General features: G+C 39.0%; 1 protein-coding gene and 1 long non-coding RNA gene across 4 annotated transcripts in view; one reads left to right on the top strand and one right to left on the bottom strand.

Annotated features, from left to right (window-relative positions):
* Positions 1-4,576, bottom strand: part of FOXN2 (forkhead box N2) — a 50,506-nt gene extending 45,930 nt beyond the window's left edge. For 2 of the 3 annotated variants that reach the window (XM_019719143.2, XM_074331950.1), the window contains exon 1: positions 4,437-4,576. The gene's annotated coding sequence lies outside the window, so the exon portion shown is untranslated. Of the gene's footprint in view, positions 1-3,996; positions 4,276-4,436 lie in introns of those variants that run through there. The other variant, XM_019719149.2, reaches the window with a different exon arrangement.
* A 199-nt stretch (positions 4,577-4,775) lies between these two features.
* The window catches only part of LOC109456352 (uncharacterized), a 282,160-nt gene continuing 261,251 nt past the window's right edge, over positions 4,776-25,684 (top strand). The window contains exons 1-2 of the long non-coding RNA XR_012496351.1: positions 4,776-4,851; positions 20,098-20,186. This is a non-coding gene — a long non-coding RNA (uncharacterized LOC109456352). The remainder of the gene's footprint in view (positions 4,852-20,097; positions 20,187-25,684) is intronic.

Below are 25,684 nucleotides of genomic sequence, written 5' to 3'. Positions count from 1 at the left end.
TGTAGTTTAGTTAATAGTAATGTAGCAATTTTGTTTCCTTAGTTGTGACAAGTATAAGAAGTTAATAATAGGAAAAACTGGATGACATGTACTCTGTGTACCATCTTGTAACTTTCCTGTAAATGTAAACTATTCTAAAATAGTTTATTTAAATAAAAAAAGTTAGGTAAGGGAAATAAGGAATACATAAATCAAATCGCTTGGAAGCAAATGATAATAAACATTCTTTTGGTCCCTTTATATTTGGTGGTAACACAGAGATAGCATTCTCATACAGTGGAAATAAAGTTATTACTAAAATAATATTGGTATTGTCCAAGTCTACAATATTAATTATGAAGTCACAATGACCAAAGCAAATGTCCCTTAAATTCTAGCTTCCCAAAGCATCATATTTAGTCCTCAACACTTCAATTATTAACTGTTACTAAAATTTGTGTGTAACATTAGCTGTCAGCTCTGTATTGACTAGATTATCCCACACCTCTAAACTTTAGTAACTAAAGGTCAAACTTAACCTTGATATCTCCCACTCACCTTATACTCAACTAACTAAACTCACCATCTTATTCATGATGCTATTTTTCCAAACCTTCTTCTCAAAGTCACTCATTTTTTTATTCAATAGCTCTCTCTCCTTCCCATTCCTCTCCATTCCCACAGTAAATAATTAGTCCTGCACGTTGCTGTGAAATGAAACTTACTCAAATAAGGATTTTATCGTATCATTCCCAGGCTCAAACGTCATCTTTTTCTCTTTTTGGTACTAAACCATATTTAAATTCAGAAGTGATGTCTTCAAGGCCATCCATAATTGGTTATTCTTTTGTACACTTCACTTGTAAAGAAAGACCTTTCTGTCTGTCTCTCTCTACCTTTATTCAGAAAATAATCAAATAGTCACAATATATCTGAAAAGATAAGAATTTTCTGCGTGGTCAAAGACTTGGTAATCTTGAGATAATATAACCTAAAAAGACAACTAACAAAGAATATGGGATTTTGCTTTATTCAATTCTGGGTCGTCAGTTCCTACAACAGTGCCTGGCACATGTTAAGAAACACTTATTAAATGAAAACAAGGCAGGGGCAGCCAGTTAGCTCAGTTGATTAGAGCGCAATGCTCATAACACCAGGGTTGCCGGTGGTTTGATCCTCGCATGGGCCAGCGTGAGCTGCAGCCGCCACAACTAGATTGAAACAACTACTTGACTTGGAGCTGATGGGTCCTGGAAAAACACACTTAAAATAAATATGTTTAAAAACAAAAAATGAAAACAAGGCAGTACACAATGCTACACCTCTTAAAGAATTATGGGCTATTAAACAGGGGAAAGAATTTTCAGCTGGAGAGATGAAGGCAGGTCTAAAAGTCTATTATTCTAAGGATCTCAGGGCAACCAAAATTTCAGCCAAGCCTCAAGCTTGAGTAGCTCTTCAGTAGTTAAGAGGATGTGTGTAGGTACATTTCAGTGGAAAAATGTTATATCAGCAAAGGTAAAAAGTAAAATTGTTATACCATGTTAAAGTAGTGAATAATAAACAGTTCCTATAGGTTAGTGGAAGATAAGATGGGAAAAATCAGGGACCGAAGTTTGAAAAGTCTGGAGAAGAATTTGGTATTCATAAAAGGTTTTGGACATTAAATACAATCTTCAGGAAGATTAATCTAATGGACGTAACATGAAGGTTAGACTTTAGAAAGCAAGAGCCTTATTTCTTCAAGAAGCCTCCCCTATTTATTCAAGCCCTCTAGTTTTCTTCTCTTAACTCTTACAGCACCTGCCTGCATCATAAAATTTAACTCATAACTATATTCTCTCACATTGTAAACTCTTATTTTCATGTGTGTTAATCTAGTCTCTTCAAGAATTGGGATCAAATCTTAGACCTCTTTTTCTTCCCTAAGAAATAAGCAAAGCATTGGGCCCTCCAAACTTTACTTTTGGAGGACATTTTTGTATTTATGCAAAACTCAGTTACTAAAATGACAACAATCAAAAAGCAACACACACACACACACACACACACACACACACACACACAGAATGAGTAGCTAAGCAAGAACCTGACGTAAGAAGAAGATTAAGTCCTGTTTGAATGGCACTTTTTAAAGTTTCATTTGATAGTTGGATCCCATAACTAACAATGTAGTTATCTTCCACCACTGGTTTTCAGTGCTTTTTGCTTTATATATTTCAGGACCTCATTTACTTTTCTTTCTTTCAGTGGTCAGTGCACATACTCATTTCTCAATTGAATTATCTTTTCTGCACTGAAGCCTCCCCAATATTTTTATTTAACAACTTCACTGATTGAGAACCACTGTCATGGCATAATTAAAATTCTAATAAATGATGCTGCCTAACTTCTCTACACAATTCTTTTTTTATTTTTTTTACATTCTAAATGTTTCCTGTGGTTTAGCACTTTTCAAGTAAAATCGATTCAAATAAAAACGTTATAGAAATAATTCATATCCACCAAAGCATTCACAAAATGAAACATGATGCATTAGTAACCAGGGATTGTATTTAAATTCTAAATTTTTCCAAATCCGAATTTGGATTTTTTATCTTCAACCCTCAATTTACTTTTATATATTCTAAAAATTAAATTTCATGGCTTTAAAATAAAATCTGTTCATGTTAACATTCATGTTAACTGCTGATACTTTTCCAAAAAAAAAAAAAAAGCTTAAGAAAGCACACACAAAAACCAAACGAGTATTTATTTCATCCCTAAACAACTACTTTCACTGGTAACATATTTATCTCTTTTCAGGTCACAGTTTTTATGTAAAAAGAAAAAATTGAGATTTTTATGAAACTACCAAAAAGAAGTCCTCCAGAATGTGATCATTTCTGATTACATTAGAATATCTCATTAATGGTTTTGAAAGTCAAACGATTTTTTTTCCCAGAGTTGGGAAACTCCATAATGTACTATTCTATTCCCTACCACTCCTTAATGGTATCTAATGCTGCTGAGATTTTAAAGATGAATCATCAAAACGGCACAGAAGGGCAAAAATGTCAATAGGACTGCAAGGAAACAGGTAAGTCTTACGACTCAGATATATATGTACAGTTCAGCTTTTTCCATTTCCCCATCTCAGAAAACACCCAAATAAATGTGGGTGCAAAGCTACAGCACGGTTACAAAGCCCCTGGCTACCAGTGAAGCCTCAGCCCTAGTGGCGCTACGGGAGTCTTTTACACTCGGCCGGCCACGTGGCTGTCACAATCAGAAGCAAGACAGGAGAAACAGTGTAAACTAACCTGAAATAAATAACCGCCCTCCTCCCCCACCTTGGAGTTGGGGTAGAAGAAAGTGTCATTTTTTTGCACGCTAAGACTTTTTTTTTCCCCCCTGTAAAGAGAAAGAGAAGTACAGGGCGACTTTAAAGAGACTTGAAACAGAAAGTCAAAGAAGATCCCGAGAGTGTGCCTCCCATGAATTAGATACCCCAACTCCCGCGAGCAGCAGTGGAACAGAGGCGTTCTGCAAAGGGGTAAATGAAGTGGAGTTGAATAAGATGGAGCATTATGCACATGGGCCGCTTTCCCCTGACTCCCACGGTCCTCGCAGGTCCCACACTCGCAGCTGCAGCGGTGGGGCGAACTCAGAAGACTGAAGGGGCTCGCAAACTCTCACCTTCCTAGGAGAGAGGACTACATGGCAGAGGTAACCACGGTCCCGAGAGAGCAGGCGAACAGGAAGTGTCCATATTGCAGCGCTGAAACACTAACTCCCACCCAACCAAGGAAGCCACCCTCAGAGGCCCGCAGGGCGCCCGCTGGAGAAGGAGCCAGAGGTGCCGGGGTCTGCCACCCCCACATCCAGAATCCTAACCTGTCCACCCCAACGGCCCGCCGCTCGAAGTTCACTTCTGGCGGCGACCGGCGCCTCCCGGGACACTACTTGCCCCGGCCCAGCCAGCCCGCCTGCGGCCCCGAGGACTCCACGCCCCGCACGTCTTGCTCCACTACAAACCTGGGGAGGGGCGTTGCAAAGACGCCCAAGGGGCTCGGGGCACTTCCCCAAACAGCAGATTCACCGAGTCGAGCGCTAAACGTCCTCGGGGCCACCTCCGAGCCTTCCAGGAGACACGGCACCCCTCGCCGCGGTTTTCGCCGCGAGACACCGCTCCAGGGGTGTCATTAACTCTCAGGAAAAACTCCGAACTCTTCACGGGGCCGCACTCTCCTCAGTGCGACACTCTCGCGGAGCCCACACACACGACCCAAGCCACGCACTGGGGAGACCCCCGCGCCGGCGCCAATTCCTCACAGTACAAAAATGTCCGGGCGCGTCACGGGACAGCTGCCTCCGGGCCCCACGCCCGAGGCCGGTCGCACGCGCTGCCTCAGCGCCCGGGAGCGTAGCCGCGGGCCGCGGCGGGGAGCGAGGACGCCGCTCGGACCAGGACTCACCGTCAGCTCGACCGCCACAGCGGGGAGGCGAGGGACAGGTAGGGGAAGATACAATATGGCAGAGCACCGCAGCTGCTCCCGGCAGCTTCCAGAAGCCGCCTCCGGGAAGACGCGGCAACTAGCAGGCAGCGGCAGCTGCGGTGGCGGCCGCGGCAGCACCACATCCCCCTCCGGCTCGCTTCCTCCCTCTCTCTCAGCCCTCCCCCGTTGCCACGGCAACGCGGCGCCCAGGAGATTAGCCCCACCTCTCCCTCCCGTCCCCGCCTCCCATGACCTCTCGGGAGGGGTGTTTGGCCCGCCCCTTCCCGTCCCCTCCCATCTCCTACCGCAGGGCGGGGCCCGGAATCCGGAGGCCGCCCAGAGCTCCGGGTGGAGGAGGAAGGGGGTGGCCGGAAGGGCGGGGCTCGCACGGAAGGTAGGGCGGAGACGTGGTGGGTCAGTGCGGGTTTCGGGCTGAGGAGGGTTTGGGGAAGGCGGGAAAATGAAAGGGCTCGCCTGTCCTGGAAAGGACCTATGGGAGTGCGGCGGAGCGCAGCGCGGCCGCTGACAGGCCGAGAAGGCACAGGGGTGGAGCGGGTGAGGGTGGCAGTCTCGGCCGGTCGGATCTCGGTGTCTGTGCTGGGATTGCAGCGACAGCCCCCAACAGCCCGAGCTTTTGTGGGTTTCCCCAGAAGCTTTCCGCAAGACCTTTCCGCCATTGGCGCGGTTTTTTGAAAGCGCTTTAGAAACTATAAAGCATTAATATTAACTTAGAGTGTTATTACCCTCGCTGACTGAAATTTTATGTGGAAACTGAGCTCAGCGTGTTTGTGGTGAAAAACAACTTTGGAATCAGAACCAGAATTTATTAAGAGTAGAATTTACTGAGTGCTCACTAAGTGCTAGGGACTTAGTCCTATACGTACATTGCCCTAACTATAATGCTTACACATTGTGTTGCCAGGTAAAATACCGGAATGCCCAGTTAAATCTGAATTTCAGGTAAACGTAGAATAATTTTTTAATGTAAGAATGTTCCATTTGGGATATTCTTACTGTTTGGAAATTTTTGTTTGTTTGCTAAATCTGCCAACCCTATTCTAACTCTTACAAATTCCCACTTTACAGATAAGGAAACTGAGGCTTAGAAAAATAACTTGTCCGATATAAGGTGGCAGAACTAAGGATCCGTTTTATTATAATTATGATACTGATGATTAAATCTCTGAATATCTAATCCACATCTTCAAAGAGCAGTGATACATCACAAATGTGTTGAATGGATTAAAAGAAAAAGTATATGAAAGAAACTTGGGCAGTGACTGTTGCATAGTAGGTGGTAATAGAAGTTTGTTTCCTTCCTGAATAATGAATGTTAACTGGATATTCACTGTGAGCCAGGATCTAAGTATAAAGTGAGCTGAGTATGGAACAAGTTGTGTACTGACAATAAAACAAGTCAAGCTGTGGGGATGACAGAGATGTAGAAGAATTAATGGGCATCAGAATATATGAAAACAAAAATGTGTTTGAGTTCCTCATTCCACAAATAAAAACGACTGCATTTATATGATTTGTCCAAAGTCATCTACTAGTTCCATTTGTTTTTCATTATACTGTCCTGAAGGGTCTCATAGCAGCATTCAAAGTAAGAGACTATGAAGCAAATATACAATGCACTTCAGCTGAAGCAACAGTTGCTTAATATTCCCCCTTCAGAGCAATTACTGTTGCCTTCTCATGTGGACAAATTGAAGGACGTTCCTGAAGGAAAAGTGTAATAGAAAGGGAGCAGAGGAAAGAGGAAGGGAAGATTGAGAGCAAGTGGCTTTTGGAGACCCACAGCCTCCTCAGAGACATGAGTCTTGTTTTATCTCTGCTGGCCATTGTCCTGGTGGCCATTAACATAATAAAGGTCTTCATCACCTTACAGATTATTATACTAATATCTTATATATTGAACTTAAGTTTTTATTTTTCCTTCTAATCTATTTTAAACTCTGGTGGCCAAACAGTCCCCCTCAACTCTAGAAGAATTGGAGAATTCGAGATCTGGAAGTTATATATACTTTAGAGGTATATCATCCAGGAGCCAAATGTATCATGGGTAAGAAAAAAAAATCCAGAAACGATATGTATCTTGTCAAAAGCCAAATGATGAATCTACTGCATCCTCATTCACTAAGTTCTCTGTACTGGTCCTCTTTACTCACTGATTTACCCCCAGAGAGGCTGAGCACATTTAAATAGTCTCTGTGGGTAAGGTTCAGGTCTCTTAGGAAATCTGCTACACTTGTTTAGAGTCCAGGGACACTAGTATACTTAGAGGCTTTTCTAGAGGACTTTGAACACCTACCAAGGAAAAGCTCTGATTAAATGTAATGATGATTCAGAGCGAGTAGCTTTCCCCAGGAGTTTATAAGAGTAAGATTTGGAAACCAGAATTTAACTCTTTAGGAAAAAGAGGATCCTGGCATTCAAGATCTCTTATAAAGGTGTATTATTATTTCTCCAAAATACTTTAAAGAAGCATATTCAATAGTATACTTTATTGCAAGACAAATGCGTTAGAAAATAAATTGTTTAAAATGCTCTCATGTTTAGACTGAAAAATGACAGGAACTCAAATATATATGTTTATATTTTAAGTGTATTTATCATTCTATTACATTTATTTAACAAAAGACTTTTTGATCATAAATTGGTGATTCTAAAAACAACCAGTTAACCGATAAGGAATCTAGACTTCAAGTCTCTTGAGATCAATGATCATGTCTTTAGACTAAAAATTAGTCTAAATTCTTAGAACAGCTTTTGGAACAGAGGTGATGTTCAATAATACTTGTCAATAAAAGAAGTAACTTCCCTCAAATTACATAGTATCAGGACTAGTATACAACATTTCTAAGCATTGGTCTGTCTGCCACTTGGGTTAAAAAGGTAGAATTGTGAATGAAAGTCTTTTTCAATGCACTTCTTAAAAGCAACTACCCGTATTTAATAATATCTGCATGTCTGTTGTGTCCCGGTGTTGGCAGTAATATGAACCAAACCTCCTACTGAGGACACTAGAAAAACTCAACAAAATATTTAAAAATTCACTAATTGAAAATAAGAACTCGATGATATAATAGTATATTAGACACAAATAAGATAGAATTAGTGAACTGTAAGATGTCAGAATAAAATATGCAGAATGAGGCACAAAAAAGAAAAAGGATGAAAAATACCAAAAAAAAAAACAAAACGGGAAAAGCATATAGAAAATATCATGATAAAGTTAAATATATACATAAATGGAATTCTAGAAGAAAAGAAAGGACAGTATTGGGCAGAAATAATATTTGAACTAATGAATCCCCTGTCAGGATAATTTGTTTTAATCCACACAATTGACATATAGACACATTGTGAAAAAACTGCTTAAATCCCAAGACAAAGAGAAAAATCTTAACAACAGCTAGAGAAAATGAGTTGATCTTTAAAGAAATAATAATTACACTTATAACTTACTTTTCAACAGAACTATCTGAAGCCAGAAAATGATGGAATGATAACTTTAAAGGATTGAAAGCAAATAAGTTAACAATAAAGGTGAAATTAGGAAATTTTCAAACAAACAAAATAGAGTATTTGTCACTAGCACAATGGCATTTTTTAGGTAAAAGGAAAATGTTCCTAGTTGTAAGGTCAGAGATACATGAGGAAAGAAAGATCAATCAAAATGATAAATATGTGGCTAAATAAATGAATATTGATATTGTCTATAGGTATAAGACAACAATAGTAATGTCTTCTGTATTTAAAAATATATAATAAAGGTATAAAACTCGGGAGAAGATAAATGAAATCAAGTGCATTGTCTAAGAGGATGGAAAAAGTTATAGTTAATAGTAGACTGATAAGTCAAGATGCATCTTGTAATCTCTAGAAGAATCACTAAGAGAATAATAAAAAGCTATCTATTAGTCAAGGTTTGCCAGAGAAACAGAACCAAAAGAATGTGTGTATATACATATATATGTATATACATATACATATATATATATATATGTGTGTGTGTATATATATATAAATATATATGTATGTGTATATACATGTATGTCTGTGTATATGTATATATATACATACATATATACATATATATACATATATATACATATATATATATATAGAGAGAGAGAGAGAGAGAGAGAGAGAGAGACTTATTTTAAGGAATTTGCTCAAGTAATTGTGGAGGCTTGGTAAATCCAAAATCTGTAGGGTCGGCTCGCAGGCCAGAGACTTGGAAGAGTTGCAGTCTGAGTCCAAAGGCAGTCTGCTAGCAGAATTCCTTCTTGCTCAGGGAAGTCAATCTTTGGTCTATTGAGGCCTTCAACTGATTGGATGAGGCCCACCCACATTATGGAGGGTAATCTGCTTTATACAAAGTCCATCAATTTAAATGGTGCTTTCATTTAAAAGTACATTCATAGATACATCTGGAATAATGTTTGAACAAATATCTGGGCAATGTGGCACAGCCAAGTTGACACATAAAATTAACCATCACGCCATGCAATTTTCCAATTTAAAAAGGAGAGAAAGGGAATGGAGTAATAAAAAGTAATCAATCTAAATACAAGATAGGAGAAAAGTGAGGACATATAGCAGTTAGGACAAATAGAAAGTACTTAAGATGGTAGATTTAAACCCAAATATATCACTAATTATCTTAAATGAAAATAGGTCCTAATTTAATGAAAAAGATTGTTTTGGTTAGCTATAGCTATGTAAAAAACTACTCCAAAATTTAATAACTTTACAGCCATTTTATTATATTTCATGATTCTGTTGGTTAGGACTTTAGATAAGAAACCAAAGGGATGGCTCATCTCATCTCTGGGTGATGACTACTGGGGCTATAATGCCCCCGCTAGCTTCTTCTCTCTTATGTCTGGCACCTCAGTTAGATTGGCTCCAATGGTGGTGGTTAGGTGGACCAGCTTGAAGGAGAACATATGTATGGGTCCTTGGTTCTCACTTTTGATTGTGTTCTTTGGTTTCTATATAAGTAGTTCCATGACATTTTCTTCTCCACATGGCCTTTCCAGATAGTCTTTCCAGAGAGATAGACAGACTTCTTACACATAAGCTTAGGGCTTCCAAAGGATTAGACTTGGAACCAGCATATTGTCACTTGTGCTACATCTATTAGATAAAGCAAATTACATGCCCATCCCAGAGTCAAGGGGTGGGAACTATATAAGAGTATAAATATTAGGAAGTGTGATAAACCAAGGGCTACCCATCCACATAACCAGCTAGCACAGACTGTGAGACTAGACAAAAAAAAAAAAAAAAAAAAAAAAAAATCAAAAATCATCTACGTAAAATAAATAAATAAATAAAAATAAATCATCTATGTGTTTTTTTATAAGGGATATATCTAGAACATAAAAATAAAGAAAATTTGAAAGAAAGGGTAAGAAAAAAACGAAACCACGCAATACCACCAAAAGAAAGCTGGAATAGCTATATTAATATCAGATTAGGTAGACCCTAAGACAAAAAGCACTACTAGGTATAAAGAGAGATTTTTCATAATGATAAAGATTTAATTTGCCAGGAAGATAAAAAATTTTAAATTTTATTCTCCTAAAAACATAACCTTATGGTACATAAAGCAAAAATTACAGAACTACAAGGAGGAATATAAAAGCGACAATTTTAACAGGAGATGTTAATATATTCAGTAAATAATAAAATAGACAGACAGAAAATTCACTAAGGATATAGGTTTGAACAACACGGTTAGCAAGTTAAGTGTAAAGGCATATTGGGTACATTTCTATAGTCCTTTACATAGAAACAAATTCATCAGTTTGTATTATTTCTGCTTTGGTTCATGAAGCTGGAAAGAACATCTAAAGATCCTGAACCTTCAGGCTGGTGAGAACCTATCTCTATTTTGTAGATATATTTACCATGTGTACCTTTATCTCATTCTTTAAATAAACATATTAAGTTCCTACTATGTGCCAGGCCCTGTACTTAGCACAGAGATGAAATGTATAATTAAAACTGCAGACAAGCAAATCAGAAAATATAATGTGGTATGAAAAGTGCAGCAATAGAGCTTTACATAAGGAGCAATGGGAACCAAGTCTTAACTCAGCCACAGGAGACAATGCTTGAGCAAAGTTTGAAGAAAGAAAAGAATGTGGAAGAGAAGTGGCAATGTGGGTGTGGAGAGTGGAGCCACACCTAGCAAAGCCTAGTTGTGTGAGAACGTGACAGTTCGTCAAAGAACTGCCAGTCATTTGGAATGTCTGGAGTATAAAAGGTTGCTGGAGTTAGGAGTTACTGGTTGCAAGAAACACAAGCTCATGCCAGTTAGCTAACGTAAAGGAGAAACGAATATAAAAATAGGCAGGGATTATGTGAGACAACTGTGGGAAGCACAGCCAACATTAGAAAAGGTCTTCCTCCTTTCTCTTCATCTGATCTCTAGTCTCAGCATTTCTTTGTACGTCTGCTTCTTTCCCTCTGTAGACTGGCTCCTTTGCTCACTTATCTGCTTGCATGTGGGCTACTATTGCTGTCCCAAATAGTGGCTCCAGCTCTCCACCTCTGGCCCCCATCCAGTTTGCCCAACTTTCCGGTTTAGCAACCCACAGTTATTACTTAACTCAGTCTCAGGATCCCAATTCCAAATTCCCAGGAGCTGTAATCTAATTGGTACAATTTCAACATGCATGTAGATCAGGGGTCAGCAAACTATGGCCTGGGGCAGAGGGTGGGCCTGTCTTCCGCTGTTGTAAGTAAAGTTTTAATGGAACACAGCCACACATTCTCACTTACATATTGTCTATGGCTGCTTTGGCATTATAAGGATAGAGTTGAGTATTTTGACAGAGAACCTATAGACTGCAAAGCTGAAAATATTTACTATCTAGACCTTTACAGAAAAAGTTTGTTGACCCCTGCATTAGATAGTTGGATGTGGAGACGTAGGGCTTTATAGAGGCTTAGTAGGCGTCAGCTCTCGTAATTGAAGCTCTGAGAGTGGATCACCCCTCACCCCTTTTTGCAGAGAAAGGATAATGTGGGGAAAAGGCAGCTGAGGAAATATTTTGAGAAAGGAACAGTTTGAAGTCTCTAACATAGGAAAGAAAATAATCAGTCTCAAGTATGCACTGAATTTTTTACACAAAGAGTGGAAGAGTGCAAGACAGTTTTTCCTTAATCTGGAGAAGTTCATTAAGATGCTAAATATAGGAGAGCATATCACTATAACTACCTTTAAATAACTCACTTGTGGCAAATTTCCCAGACCCTCCATAGTTAGCTCTTGCTGAGATGAACCGGCTGAAGCACAATGTTCACTTTACAGAATTTTAAATGCATGTTCAGAAGGTTACATGTTATTCACCTTTCAAAAGAGAAGAGAGAAAAGAGGCCCTGAGATAATGAAACAGATAGATGGAAAGACAGAGGCAGATAGACTGAGACTTGGGGGTCAGGGAGAGAAGAAATCTAGAATGTACCATTTTGGTAAACTTAAGATGGTTGTGGGGGAAATCTTGCATAAGCAGTCTTTTTGGTTGAGTAGAAGAACGATTAGAGTTTTAGTAATCTTAAGAGATCATTCTAGTCCTTGCTACTCAATGTGTGGTCTGAGGACACTCAGCAGCATTGGCATCACCAGGGAGTTTATTAGAAATGCAGAATCCCAGGGCCCATCCTAGACCCCCTGAATAAGAATCTGCATTTTTAAAGATCCCATAGGTGATTCATAAACACATCACAGAATGAGAAATTAAAGCACTGAATTGGCATAGTCGTTTTTAGACCCTTCAAAGTACAATAGTTGTGATTTTGTTTTGTTTGAATGAAACCTTACATGGAGTCCAGCTCTATAAAACAGGTCAAAGTGGGCCTGCTCTGATCAAAGATGGGCAGATGCTGAAAAGGCAAAGAAGGACTAGAAAACCTAGGCATTTCCATCCAGTGTTCCTCCAGGAAAACGGTTTGAAAACCATTGATCTAACAGAATGAGCGGAAGTAATAGAATCTTCAGGGCCAGGCTCTGTCAAACTCCCAGGCCTTCTTCTAGTTCCACTCCGTTGAGAACTTTGTGCTACAATGAATCCCTGTTAGTGATGGGATATGTCCTGTCCTGAGAAAGTTGGAATTTTTAAAGACTTGGAAATCACTGTTTAGATCCCTTCTCTCAGCTTAAAGATGGGGAAACTAGGGCTCAGAATGTGACTAATGAAGTACCATTAAAACACAGCCACATTTAAAACTATACTAATTGCTAAAAGAAGATGCTGCTGTAGATTGAATGCTTTTATCTCCCCAAAATTCATAGGTTGAAATCTAATACCCAACATGATGGTATTAGGATGTGGGACCTTTGGGAGGTGATTAGGTCCTGAGAGTGGAGCTCTAAGGACTGAGATTATGAAGATGGCAGACTATGAACCAGGAAATGTGTTCTTATCACTGAATGGTGGGACTTCCTAGCCTCTAGAACTGTGAAAAATGCATATTTATTGTTTATAAGCCACCCAGTCTATGGTATTGATAAAAGTGAACTGACATCTTGGGATGCTTAACCATGGAGCTGGGAGGGTTGTGGGGTGGAGCTGGGCCCCCCTCTAGCCCTGACTTCCTGTTGAACTTTGTGGTAACTTCTGGGGGAGGGATGCTAATAAATAGAATAGCCATCTTGGAACTGGTCATTGTTTTCCTTCCTCGTGTAGGAACTGGTTGGAGCCCCAGGTTGGAGGTGTGTGTTTCCTGCTCTGCGGTGGTGGTTTTTGTTTCTTTTTCCTTTTTCCCCCCCGAATAAACCATTTTTCTTGTGGATTTATGTGGAGAGTTATTTTGTGCCAGTTGACAGTATTTTGGTATAGCAGCCTGAATAGACTACGACAGAGGCAAATTGAAAGCTTCAATAATTCTTAGGGAATAAAGAGGTTCAGAACATGCTTCTCTGAGATGTGCCACTTTAGCATGTGAAGTAATTTGAGCTGAAGGCAGTCGTGACTCTGTGGGCTCATGAGAAACTTTTACCTCTCCTTAAAATTTGGGGCTTTTCCCATAATAAGAGTTATCACCAGGAATAACTTTTTGTGACCTATCTATAGGGCAGGGTAAACTGAACATTTGTTCTTCTTATCATCCTGCAAATGACCTTCCTCTCATTTGAAGCCCCACGATGCCTTAACTCAGCTGAGAATGCTATATATACCCTCATTTTAACTTTCAGTCTCTGAACCTCTCATATATGTGCGGTCTGTGACTCTCTCATGTACTTGGGGTTCCCATACATAGGTATGTAATTAAATTTGATTATTTTCTCTTGTTCATCTGTTTCATGTCAATTTGATTATTAGACCAGCCGGAAGAACCTAGAAAGATAGAAGAAATTATCCTCTCCCTCATAGGACAAAAACGTGCTAAAATTCAATATCTCTTCCCTGGTTCTTCCCTACTTAGCAATCAAGTGTTGAGACAGGTGTGTGAATTTTTTAAAAGCACTAGACTTAGACTCAGGTTTGAATCCTGGCTCTGCGGCTTATTAGCCCAGGCAAAATATTTCAACATTTTCTTAATCTCTTCATGTCTAAAGTGGAGATAATTCCAGCCTCAGAGGGGTGCTACGAGGCAAATATACCGTGTATGTGAAAAAGTTTAGCACATGGCCTGGTGAATAATAAGTGCTCAGTAAATGTTAGCTATTATCAATATTATTTTTAAATAAAAAACAACTACAAAGTCAACCTACTTCAGTTTAACAATTGCCTGAAAGCCTTACACATGTGAAGCTAAAGACTTTTCTTTTCTACTGCTACAAGAGTAAAACACATTTTATTTGCAGCAACAGGTTATCTAGTCAATAGAGTTTATTCAAAATTAAATACTGCAGTTGTCGGGCTGGCCCGGTGGCTCAGGTGGTTGGAACTCCATGCTCCTAACTCCGAAAGCTGCCAGTTTGATTCCCACATGGGCCAGTGGGCTCTCAACCACAAGGTTGCCGGTTCGACAACCCGAATCCCATCCAAGGGATGGTGGGCTTCGCCCCCTGCAACTAACAATGGCAATTGGACCTGGAGCTGAACGGTTCCCTGCACAACTAAGATTGAAAGGACAACAACTTGACTTGGAAAAAGTCCTGGAAGCACACACTGTTCCCCAATAAAGTCCTGTTCCCCTTCCCTAAAAAAAAAACCTTTAAATACTGCAGTTGTGAAAGTGGTTTTTGATAAATGTGGTAAATATTTAGGGACGGGAGTAAGTATTAAAGAAATTCCAAATTATATTATAGAAATGTAACATTGTGTTCTACAAAGTGCTGTCTTTAGAAACTATCGTCTATTGCTTCAATCTGCCTTTATTGTTGTGTAAGCCCCAAACCTTGGAGACATCCTTGGCTCCTCTCTTTCTCCCATACCTTCAAAATATGTGTACAATCTGACCCCTTCTCCTCTACCTCTACTGCCATCACCCTGCTCAAAGCCACAAGTCATCGCTTACCTGAGTGACTTTAATTGCCTCCTAACCCCCTGCTTCTACTTTTGAGCCCAGGCAGTATTTTCTTACCACTGCAGCCAGAGTGATCATCTTAAAATCTGTCAGTTCATGTTACTCCTCAGCTCAAAACTACTCAATGGCTTCCCCATTTCACTCAGAATAATTTAATGCCCAAGTCCTTGTAATAGCCCACAAAGTCTTACATGATCTAAACCCACCACCACCACCACCACCACCACCACCACCACCACCACCACCACCACCACCATTGGTCTACCTGCTCTTTCTTGACAATGAGAGACACACCCTATCATAATACCTTTGCTCTCTGCCTGGAATGTTCTTCTCCCACATAGCTTACTCTCTCCTTTAAGTCTTTGCTTAAATTTTTACTTTCTCAGTGAGGCTTACCTTGACCTCGTTACTTAACACTGCAAATTACACTGACCACATTCTGGAAATCCTAATCCCCTTTCCCTGTTGTACTTTATTTTCCCCATAGCAATCATCATCTTCTAACACACTAGATAGCTTATTTATTATGTTTTGGTTAAGTCTGGCACCACCACTAGAAGGTAAGCTTCACAGGGGCAGCAGTCTTTGTTTTGTTCACTGATATATTCTGAGCATCTAGAACACTGCTTGGCATATTGTACACACTCAGCAAACATTTGTCAAATTAATTAATTAGTTTTGTGATTACTAATTTTGTGTGTGTTTGTTGCACTGTCTTATTTGGGCAAATACTAAGCCAAATTGATAATAATTTAACAAAGCAAATAATTGTATGAGTTGGAAGTTTTTCATTTTCTTTCTACTTTTCTTTGTTTTCAGTTTCTTCTTCATGCTACAATAAAACTCTCAAATGTCCTAAATGCAACTCTATTTTAAGCTGATGTGTACATTTTCTCACCTAACAATCCATGCTACTCATGTTGTTTAATATACACTTATGCCATTCCCACTCCTTTTCTAGTCCTCAGCTATACCCAATCTATGCACAGAACAGATCGTTGATGTGCAAATATCCATTATTTTTAGGACAATCTAGTGTTATATATTGACTGAGAAGCACTCATCCTCAGGCCCCTCAGTCTAGGTTGGGACTACTACAGTAAAGAATGGAGACAATAAGAGTAGCAATGCATCGATGAAGATGTGGGAGTTCTTCCCTCTATGGGAAAATGTTGAATCTCTATTACCCCTCACTCCATGGAAAAAGAGGAAGAAGAAGAATGGGCATTAATAACATTGTGTGCTATAGACTGTAGCTTATAAAACTCTCCCTTGTCTCCTTTAGAAAATCTTCAACAGAATCTACATTGCTTATAAATATTTGAAGGGTGGATTTTCATTTGAAGGGTGGATTTTCATATTCTGATTCCTATTTCAAGGCTGACATGGGGCAAAAATGGCAGGGCTATACAAGAGAAATTTTAGGTGTAGGATTAACAAAATTAATAAGGACCTATTCAAGTAACCCAGAGAAGTGTTAGGAAAGGGACCATAAACATGACAAAAATTTGCATAATTGGAGTCTTAAGGTTAGAAATCTTCCAAAAATATGTTTTGATTGTATAAATGTTGCCAACAAAGGGAGAAATTGGTAGGGTGCATCCCATCTTTCATTAATACACTTGCTGAGGTTAGTTAGCTTTTTAAATAAACAGTGAGCAAAGCCTTGAGAGAAAAGGCAAAAGGAAAGTATTTCAAAATTAGGATGGAACAGAAGTTTCATAAATGTTTGGAGGCAAAGTATACCTCCAACAGAGTTAAACGGGCATTGGCACCACATGTGTGCCCTGGCAATGGGGGGATGGCATAGATGAAGGTGCTGTTCTTTTGTCTTAGAGGTGATTGTGTTCTATTCTATTGCATCACCAATTTTTGCCTAATTACCATTCTTTGCCTGAAGTTTTATGATCACGGATGTCCTCATCTCCCGCTGTCCTTTTATTTCCTATGAAGATCTTGCTCTCATTTAAGCAAGTTCTTAACAACAAAGACAATTTGGAGCCCTATTTTTTTTTATTTATTCGGCATATAAAATATAAGGCTGATTGTTAAGCCATGAATAGGGAGATAAAGAAGTAATAAGCACAGAAAATACTGGAAGATCCTGGTTTTCTTCTTAAATAAAGTTCTGGTTTAGAACCAACACTCATTGTTGAAAGGTAATGCACAATAAACAGTGGTAATTACGAGACAAGCACATTTCATATGACTTTGGAATAGTTGGGGAAGGCCTTAAGGAAAAGATGGGATTTGATTAGACATTAAAGATTGGTGAGGATTACTAAATAGAGTGTGGGAGAAGAAAAAGAAATGACATTCCATTCCAGATAGTGGAAGAAATTGATAGTTTCCTGTAATTGAAGACTTGAAAGCCTCTAAAAATCAGATACATAATTGTCTGTATTTCGGATTGTAACTAAAAATCCTTTTAAAATTTTAAGCATTTTGTACACAATGTTTTTCCATCTGTTTCTTTATCAAAACCGTATAATGTTTTTGGAAGAATTACCTTTATTATTTTGACGGCTTGGCACTGTAATTTGATTTGAATCATGCCAGCAATAGTTTTTTCATATAAAAAGGTATTTCAACACAGACACAAACATGTACACATAAATATATACACAGGTATTTGTGATTTTATTTTTGGCAAGCTCTGAAAGTAACTCTAGTTGGATGGGCAGGGGTACGTGACCAGTACAGTTGTGGAGGCCTGGTGCTCAGAAGGGCCTGCTGCAGGGGTGTACTGTCTGCACTCTCCGCTTAAAATGTTTAATAATTTTATTTTTGAATTTATGTTTTGTTAAGCTCGATGGGACAGTGGAGAATATGATGGTGACTTAGATCTTTAGCTCACATGTGGTCCCAATGCCTGCCATCTGCCTGCCTCCCACGATAGATTCTCAGCTGCTGGCTCCTCTATGCTCAGGCACCGCAAGCCCCACCTAGCCTTCTCCTCTTTGTCCTTGCCCAGGGTGACAACAAGGTTATGAGGGAGTGGGGGAAAGTTGTGTCCTGCCAGCACCTTCAGCCTCCATCAAGGGCGTGGGGCAGGTTGAGGGTCAGGTTCATAAACCCAGCAGCATCTTGGGGGAAGGCATGACGGTGGCCAACCCTGCTCTGGGCTGGCAGCGCCACAGTGTTTGGTGGATGTCTTGGCTGGAGTGAGCTCTCACCCACCCAATTTGGGTACCACATCCCTCCCCGGTGTGGAGGTTGCAATCTTCTGGGGGTTGTCTATGTGCCATGGGTTGGGGTGGCGGCCATGGGAAGGGAGGATAAATTCCTGCCCCTGCTCAGGGCGTAGCGTGTAGGTCCTGCGGCTGACAAAAGTGAGTGCACAGTCATGGGACCTGCCCCAGGACCCACAAGCGGCTGCATTCCCCCTGAAAGTATCCCTATGCAAGGGAGCAGACACTAGGTAGCAGATAAAAAACACCAAGAAGAGATGAGAGAGAAAAGAAGAAAGAATAATGTTTTATATTCTAGTATCTTTAACATTGTAGTGTGTTGGCACTTTTCCTGCTTTTTGGACATGGCACCGCATTTTCATTTTTCAAGTGAGCCCTGCAAATAATGAGGCTGGTCCTGCCTGTAGACATTCTACTTCTTTTTCCTTTCCAAGTAACAGACTATAACGTCACAAGTGATGATATGTCTTCCATTAGTGAAAACAAGCCAATTTTTACAACACATAGTATTTTTAATCTTCAATTGCCTTTGATGGGTTTAACAAAGGGGAAGCAATTTTTCCCATACCCATAAGAATTGCTGTACCATTAAATTTGCTTTATTATATGATTTAAAATTAATAAGCAGGGAAGAAAATTTAGTAGTTGTCATTAAAATTCCATTTTAAATTGCAGTAATTTCTTTTCTGGATGTTCTTGATAGCTAGCAATCATGACATAAAATGTTGATTATATGTAAATACTATATTACATAGGAGAATTTATTTTCAGTTCTGAGACAAGTCTTCTAAGAATAAAATAAGCGTTAAAAATAATTGAATCTTTGAAATATGCACTTCTTGCTGATAAGATTGCTGTCTCTTGTGTTAGGGAAGTGGTATGGCTTGGTAGAAAGAACCCAGGATTCTGAGTTAGAAGAAGAAAATGGTCAAGTTAGTTAATTTTTCTGGCTCTCAATTTTATCTTGTTAAATGAAGACCTTCAACTAACTAGAAAATTTCTCAGGTGTCTTCCAACAATGGAGTTCAATGACATTTGAATAGCATGCTTTAAATACTATACACATACATAATTTACTGAATGAATACAACTACTATTAAACTATCTTCAATCACTATGGGAATAGAGACCTATTAAATTTGTTCAAGTAACAATTTCTTTTTCTCCTTTTGAGAAATTGTATCATGTAGAACAAGATTTATGAAATACACACGTATGAACATTAAAAATAACTGTAATCACCACCCAGACTAAGATATACAGCACTGCTATACCTTATTAGTCCCTTGCTTGGACCTCTCTGAAAACATCTATCTCCCTCCCCTCCAGAGGTAACCGTTATATTGCTTTCTTGAGATAATCATTCTCTTGTTGTTCTTTATAGATTTTAACATCTGTATAGGTGTCATTAAATAATGTTATTTTAAAAGGAATTACATTATAAAAACATCATTTTGCAGTCCACAAAGAAACAGGGACAACAGAGTCTGTACATTTCAGGACTCTCAGTATCAAGACTTTAGAGATCTTACCTCTCCTGCTCCAGCATTAATGTGCCTCAGCTACCAAAGTATTGAGATAGGAAATCTGATTGGCTGAGATAGCTTGTTTCTCCTTAGTCAGATGCCTACCTTTGATCTGATCAACTGTGGCTGGGGAGAATGTAGTGTGCTAGAAATGGGGCAGCCAGAACAGTCCCAGTCAGGATTTATTCAAAGGTAATAACTAGATACAATGTATAACTCAGCCAATGATGATATCTGAACAAGTCTGAATTACCATTGGCTTTAATAGTTATTTGTTAACAATTGGTGAACATGAATGAAGGGTGTATGGGAATTCTTTGTACTTACTGTTCTTGCAACTCTTTTATAAGTTGAAAATTATTTCAAAATAAAAAGTTTTTAAAAATAAAACAAATCTTTGAACTAAATTCTCCCTCTATCCCTTAGCTTCCAGCCAGGATCAAACACAATGACCAACACAAATAGAAAACCAACTGGAGAAAGAAAAGAAACATCATTTTTGACCTACTTGTCAGGTACTGTTTTTCTTTGTTTTATTTAATTCTTGTGACACCCTTAGAGCACTGGTTCTTGACCTCATCTATACATTACAATCACCTAGGGAGTTTTAAAAACTCCCTATGCCTCGGCAACAACCGTACTGATGAATTTAGAAGCTCTGGGGGTATAACGTAATCATCAGTATTTTTAAAGTTCTCTGGGTGATTCCATTGCAGAGCCAAGGTTGAGACCACTGCCTTGGACTAAAGCTTTATTACCTCCCTTTTACAATTGTCAGAGTTGAGGCATAGGGAGGTTCAGTAACTTGCTCATGGTTGTGTAGCTTGTGGAAGTGGCAGAGGGTAGAGGTGGACACGGTCACACAGGCAAGGAGGGGTGACCATGTGACCCCATTTTTGTGCTCTCTCCATCACACCTTCCGGCCTTCTTGGGTCTTCACTTGGCTTTTCTGAGCCTGGCCTGAGCTGGATGTTGCAAAATACAATCAAAGCTCCTTTGAATTTTCAGGAACTTATAAAATGACATGAGCATATGAAAGCAAATGAATATTAAAAATTCTGCAGAAGTGCAAAGCTGCTTTGTGAAAAGGTGAGATCAGCTCACGGGAGTAGGTTCTATCAAGAAAGGTTTCTTTGATAAGTGATCAAGAAACACTGATATCACTAAACATTCCTTCTCATGAAAACATATCTCCTTTCAAACTTTTATCCCTGTCTATTTTCCTCCTTGGCTCCTCCTTAAAGTTCCCTCAACTAGAAAAAACAGAACTAATTTTTTAAATTCTAACATCATAAATTTCAAAAAGGCTTTATTCCAAATTTAGAATAATTAAATATGTTTCCTTTAAGCCATGTTTCTCAATAACTAATAAATCATTAGGAAGAATGATCTCAGTTTAATCCATCTATTAATTTTTCATATTGCTGAATAGATAATGTTCATATAATAAACCTTAATTGTTGCTGCTGCTAGGTTTCCCAAACACTTTGAAATAAACCTTTTCAAATCTATTTAAGCTAAAGAAGAGGAAATTTGACCCACAGTTTATCACTTATTCATTAGCATACTAATATGGCTGCAATTTGCATTTGACTGGGGGTTGTTCTTTCACCCCTGTAATCTTGTTGGCAGACTATCAGTTTTTGGTTGATTTTAAAAACAAATTATCTATGTACACTAGGGAAATAGGTGATGTTAATACAAGAAGCTTGAAAGTGAATTAATTGCTCTGAAGCAATCCATGTTGGTTTAGCCCCTCAGGTGGTATTATTTGCACAGCTCTCAGAAGTGTTCAATTCTCATTGGTATTTAAGCAAAATTAACCCTAAAACATTTCTCACATGATTCCATTTTTCTTAGTCTCAAGTTACCTAGCTTCTGCAGTGACCTAGGATAGCTCTACTTGGATAAGTAGAAGTGTGGCAGAGGCTTTCCAATAGATTTTTCAGGTAACTAACTCTTTCTAGCCATTTACCATGCAAAGCATTTGCCTTGAGTGAATAACATAGGAAGGAAATTAAATGGACCATGTTGATGGCAGTCATACTGGTAATTGAGATTTTTATTATTAAAAATGTAATTAAATATTTTTAAGTAATAACAAGGCCTGTAGTAAAAAGCACACTCACTGTATAGAGAGGTGGGATATCTCTGGTATAATGATGTCATTGCTTTCTGTATGAGCTATAGACTGAATATTTATGTCCCCCCAAATTCATGTGCTGAAACCTAATCCCCAGTGTTACGGTATTTGGAGGTGGGGACTTTGGGAGGTGATTAGATCATGAAGATGGAGCCTTCATGAATGGGATTAGTGCCTTTATAAAAGAGACCCCCGAGGGCTGCCTTCTGCTTTCCACAGTGTGAGGACACAGCAAAATGACGGTGGTTTATAAAATAGGAACTGGGCCCTCACCAGACACCAAATCTGCCGGTTCCTTGATCTGGGAATACCCAGCCTCTAGAACTGTGAGAAATAAATTTCTGTTGTTTAAGCCACCCATTTTATAGTGCTCTGTTATAGCAGCCCAAGTAGACTAAGACAGTATGTGTACCAAGTGCACCAGTACAAAGATATACACATACGTGTATGAGTACATATACACATGTGTATGTATGTATACGTATATATGTATATATATTTTATTGGACAATAATACAAATATATATAAAATATATACACAGCAGGTCCTCAAATAACATCTTTTTATGCAACATCATTTTGTTATAACATTGGTAAAAAAAAGAATGTTGACTCCTGGTGTGGGAGGCACAGTCTGTGGAGTTTGCATGTTCTCCCCACGTCTGAGTTGGTTTTCTCCAGGTACTCTGGTTTCCTCCCACAGCCCCCAAATGTGCATGTTAGGTACTTGGTGTGTCTAAATTGTCCTCATATTACTGAGCGTAGGGGTGTGTGAGTGTACCCTGCAAAGGAAGGGTGTTCTGTGCAGGGTTGGTTCCTGCCTTGTGCCCTGAACTGGAATAAGTGGGTTGGAAAATTATCTTACTTGTTTTCAGTTTTTAAAAACATATGTATAGCTCATAATTATTTCAGTGTTTAATATTAGAAGTGTTTTGGGTCTTTTTTCAGAAGTTTGGTGATTTCTTTTTGTGACCAGAAATACGCTGTAGGAACTTAACTCTTGTTTACATCAGTTAGCCTGCTGTAAAATTGGTTTTGTTGTACATTGTTTTGCTTAATGTTATAGTTTCCAAGAACTTATCAATGACGTTAAACGAGAATTCTGTGTGTGTGTGTGTGTGTGTGTGTGTGTGTATGTGGGTGTGTATTGAGGGTTCAGAACAAGTCACACCACGATGTGCCCCTGTGGTTTGCAAGTTGTTTTGAGCTAAAGGCTACTTTAGCTGTGGGCTCAGGAGAAACTTCTGCCCCTCCCTAACTACCCAGAAGAACTTGAATTAGGCCTTGCCTATAATAAGAGATTATCAGAGATAACCTCTTTTAATCTATTTATAGGCCAGGGAAAACTTCTATTTACTAAATATCTGCTCTTCTTATGACACTGCAGCCCCCAAGTCAAGTTACCGCATCCCTAGCTAGAATGTCATATATACCCTATAAAAACATTAGAAGAGGTAAAAAGAAGACTGAAAAGATACCCAGGGAAAGATTTAATAGTATTTATTGGGATTACATTTGGATTAAAATCTCTCTATATTATTCTACGTTTTCCAAAATAAATATATCATTTTTATTTAAAATTTTATAAATAAAAAATTTTTTAAACCTAGAGTACATTACAGAGACATGCTATATTGGCAAGCGCCTGGAATAGTAATTGGCACATATTAAAGTCTCAGTGAATATTTACTGAGTGAATGAATGAAATGGATGGATGAATAAATGAGACCTTAGCAATGATACAGGCAAGCAAGGAGGAAGAGAAAGCTAGTAATGGTGGAGGCAGGCTAATGCCTAAGGCAGATAATCCTATATGGTACAATGTATGGTGGCCGTATTCCTGTTTCTAAGAAATAAGGACCAACTCAAGTATAATCAGATTGATTCTGTCAGGTAGGGTTAGGCAGAGGCAGAAATGTTAATCTGATCACTTTTCTCCACCCTCATCCACTCTATTCCGACCTTCCTTCTCATTCCCCCCACGTTGCTGGGAGTCCATCATTTCTAGCACTCGATCCTGCATATCGTCATCTGTAGGAAAAGTGGAAATGTCTATATATAAATGGCATTCATGATCTAAACAACTAATGTAGTAACCTGGGCTGTGTCTAGACATGGAATGGATAAAAAGCTAGCTAATTTGCTCCAGTGTTATCTTAATTTGGGCTGTCATAGCAATGTACCATAGATTAGATGGTTTTTGAACAATAGAAATTTATTTCTCACAGTTCTGGAGGCTGGAACTCTGAGATCGGGGTGCCAGCATGGTGAGGTTCTGGTGAAAGCTCGTTTCTGGAGTGCAGACTGCTTACTTCTTGTGTCCTCACATGGCAAAAACAGGGTGAGAGAGCTCTCTGGGGTCCCTTTTCTAAGGGCATTAATCCCATTCATGACGGCTCTGCCTTCGTGACCTAAATATCTCTCAAAGGCTCTACCTTCTAATGCTATCATATTAGGGGTTAAGATTTCAACATATGAATGGGGAGGGGGCGGGAAGGACACATACATTTAGTACATGACAAGTATCAAACCCCCCAAACTTCATCTCAAACATTTCAGAAAGCCAGGGTGCAGGCCGTAGACAGATTAGGTAGATGCAGTAAAAGATTTGCTTGCTTTAAATGAGTCCATATTTGTATTTGTATCAACATTCTTATATTTCCAAGCAGAATCATGTATGACTTGGTAATAGTCTCCTATATTAAACTAACAAGGTAATTCTTTGGGTCTAGGCGATTTGAGGAAGAGACAACAAGAATCTGCACAAAAAATAGCAGTAATCTAAATACAGCCAAGTCAATTGTATCTGTTGTGCAGTAACAGAAAAGACTCCTGGGTTTTAGTGACAGCCCACTATGCAATCATCCTGGCTGAATAGCCTCAGATACTTTGTTTTGAAGGGAGTGCAGAAATCCCGCAGGTTTAATTGCCAATAAATCAGCATGACCTCCACTTCCTGGCAGTCCTTTTCTACAATGATCTTTTCAACCAGAAAATGAAGAGATAGATTTTACAGGGTGTGCATACTGCCTATGGTAAGATAACAGAATTACACTTGATGTTTTCTCCATTATAGTCTATGCTGGATAATGAAGGGCTCTATTAATGATATGTTCTGTTTGCTTTTAGGTTATTTTCATCTTGTATTATAGTTACTTCTTTTTGTTGTTATGGAGAGCTGCCTTTCTTTAAAAAAAAAAGAAAAGAAAGAAACCCCTTCTATCATTTGTTAGTTCAATATTTTACCATCATCAGAGATTATATTCCCTAGTGAATTCACAAGAATTTGCATTAAAATATTCTGGCTCCCTCAAAAAGCTATTCACAAACTGATTGAATGGGATGTTGCTCTTAGCTGATTTTCAGATTTTCTTTTTTAAAATAGTAGTAATTTTTTTTTCTTTTTTTTAAGATTTTATTGAGGAAGGGGTACAGGACTTTATTGGGGAACACTGTGTACTTCCAGGACTTTTTTTTTTTTTTCCAAGTCAAGTTGTTGTCCTTTCAATCTTAGTTGTGGAGGGTACCGTACAGCTTCAAGTTGTTATCCTTTCAGTCTTAGTTGTGGAGGGTGCAGCTCAGCTCCAGGTCCAGATGCCATTTTCTAGTTGCAGGGGGCATAGCCCACCATCCCTTGCAGGACTCGAGGAATTGAACTGGCAACCTTGTGGTTGAGAGCCCACTATCCCATGTGGGAATCGAACCGGCAGCCTTCAGAGTCAGGAGCATGGAGCTCCAACCGTCTGAGCCACCAGGCCGGCCTCAGATTTGTTTTTAAAAGTAGCTATTTTAAATTAACATTTCCAATTCATGACTATAACTAATACAGAAATGTTAACACTCATCCACACCCAAATGTAACATAAACCT

This window comes from Rhinolophus sinicus, linkage group LG05, assembly GCF_036562045.2.
Source record: "Rhinolophus sinicus isolate RSC01 linkage group LG05, ASM3656204v1, whole genome shotgun sequence".
In the NCBI taxonomy this organism is placed as follows: Eukaryota; Metazoa; Chordata; class Mammalia; order Chiroptera; family Rhinolophidae; genus Rhinolophus; species Rhinolophus sinicus.
This window is presented reverse-complemented; position numbering and strand designations above follow the sequence as displayed.